Raw genomic sequence first — 2500 nt, 5'->3', positions numbered from 1 at the left:
TGGACAAGTGAAGAAGAAGAGCTGCTGATTAAATTAATGGAACAATACAAGGGTAAAAAACACATTAACAAGTTGATTGCTGAGCACATTCCTTCTAAAACCACGAAACAGATAAGTGACAAAAGACGACTGCTGGAGCCTGGGAAGAAGAATGGAGAAGACCAGGACTTAGATTTACTGATAGAAGATGAATGGGAACAGCTGGCAGTGGCTGACTCATCAAGGGAGGGGTACTTGCAGGCTCATTATCTCAGAAAGGTCGGAGACCGGTTATCAGCACAAACACTTCACACCTTCCAGGGAGCATTCAAAAAGATAATTGATGGGCAGCAGGACCCATTGTCAGTGGTGAATGAAACATCTAGAGACTGCTACGAGTGCCTGGGTGTGAGCTGCCAGCTCGGTAAAACATCTCAAAACAAACAAAAGCAACAAAATCCTAGTCAGAACCCTCGCCCTGGGAAAAAGGCAAAGAACTGGATGAGAAAGAGAGCCATCAGGAAGGGACAATATCTGCGATTCCAGCGACTGTTCCACCTCGACAAGGGAAAAATAGCAAGGATCATCCTGGACGACTTGGAATCCATGAGGTGCGAAATACCACTCCAAGACATCCACTCTGTGTTTCAATCTAGATGGGAGTCACCTGGAACGTTTAAAAGCCTGGGGGGTTTCCAATCAAAAGGCCTAGCTGATAACAGTGCCTTTGAAGCCATGATCACAGCACAGGAAGTCTCCAAAAACATCTCGGAGATGAGCAAGAACTCTGCCCCCGGACCGGATGGGATTACTTTGAGGGACCTCAATAAAATGGACCCCAAATACTCCCTGACCGCTGAGATTTTCAACTTATGGTTAACATCTGGTATGATTCCAGACACGGTGAGGGGCTGTCGGACCGTTTTAATACCTAAGTCGAGCAGACCTGAGCGCCTGAAAGACATCAACAACTGGCGTCCTATCACGATCGGATCCATCATCTTAAGACTGTTTTCCAGAATACTGACTGCTAGACTGTCCAAAGCATGCCCCATCAACCCAAGGCAGAGAGGATTTATAAGGGCAGCTGGTTGCTCTGAGAATCTGAAACTGCTACAACTGTTAATTCAAAATGCGAAAAGGGAACACAGAGAGATGGGAGTGGTATTCGTGGACATTGCAAAGGCTTTTGACACCGTGAGCCACCAGCACATCCTCATGGGTCTGAAACAAAAGGGAGTGGACCCCCATATCACCAACCTCATCAAGAACATGTATGAAAACATCTACACTCAGATCGATACAAAGAAGGGCACGACCGATCAAATCAAAATGCGAGTCGGGGTGAAACAAGGAGATCCAATGTCACCACTCCTCTTCAACCTAGCAATAGACCCTCTCCTGTGTAAGCTGGAGGAATGTGGAAATGGATACCAACAGGGTAAGCACACTATTACAGCGATGGCCTTTGCTGATGATCTGGTATTACTAAGTGGGTCCTGGGAAGGGATGCAAAACAACATTAAGATTCTAGAAACCTTCTGTGAACTTACTGGCCTCAGGACTCAAGGGGAAAAGTGCCACGGCTTCTACATCAAGCCAACAGCTAAAAGCACCTATTCCATCAATGACTGCCCAGCCTGGACGGTGAATGGCACATCCCTCAACATGATTACCCCTGGCAGCTCTGAGAAATACTTGGGGCTCCGAGTGGACCCTTGGGTCGGTATAGCAAAACCGGGACTATCCCAGCAGGTAGAACATTGGTTACAACGGCTCGAGGGAGCACCGCTGAAACCGTTACAAAAAATAGACCTCTTAAAAACATTCGCCATTCCCAAAATAATTTATTTAGCAGATCACACAGACACAAAGGCAGGGCTGCTGGAGTCCCTCGATCTACAGATTCGAAGAAGTGTCAAAGAGTGGCTACACCTTCCACCCTGCACTTGCGACGCCTTCCTGTATTCCAGCACGAAAGATGGGGGTTTGGGCATCACCAGATTGGCGGGCCTGATTCCAAGTGTACAGGCTCGGAGGTTGCATAGACTCGCTCAGTCTTCGGACGAAACCATCAGGGCGGTTCTGAAAGAAGAACAAATTGAAAAGGATTATGAAAAGCTATGGGTTAAAGCTGGAGGAGATAAAGATAGAATGCCGTCAATCTGGGAGCCCAGGCTGGTGGTGGAGCCGCTCGAACACAGGGAGGAGGGAGCACCATCGGAGTGGGAGGTTAGTGCACCTAAAATTAAATACCCGAGACCTTGCAATTGGAGGAAAAGAGAATTTAATGAATGGTCTAAATTAGCGTCCCAAGGCCGGGGTATTGACAATTTTGAGGGGGATAAAATCAGTAATTTTTGGATTGAGCGTTACAGAGGCATACCTCACAGGAAACTCCTGACAGCCCTTCAGTTGAGAGCCAACGTCTACCCCTCGAAGGAATTCCTAGCGAGGGGCAGACGGGATAAATACAGCACCTCCTGCAGACACTGCCCTGCGGAGAATGAATCTTGCTCCC

General features: G+C 47.7%; 1 non-coding gene across 1 annotated transcript in view; it reads left to right on the top strand.

The window, feature by feature from the left end:
* The window catches only part of LOC127464683 (28S ribosomal RNA), an 8594-nt gene that overhangs the window by 4166 nt on the left and 1928 nt on the right, over nt 1-2500 (top strand). The window contains exon 1 of the ribosomal RNA XR_007901521.1: nt 1-2500. This exon is cut by the window's left edge and continues 4166 nt beyond it; it is cut by the window's right edge and continues 1928 nt beyond it. This is a non-coding gene — a ribosomal RNA (28S ribosomal RNA).

This window comes from Manacus candei, unplaced genomic scaffold (assembly GCF_025592945.1).
Source record: "Manacus candei isolate 608988 ecotype Guabito, Panama unplaced genomic scaffold, ASM2559294v1 h1tg000256l, whole genome shotgun sequence".
In the NCBI taxonomy this organism is placed as follows: domain Eukaryota; kingdom Metazoa; phylum Chordata; class Aves; order Passeriformes; family Pipridae; genus Manacus; species Manacus candei.
This window is presented reverse-complemented; position numbering and strand designations above follow the sequence as displayed.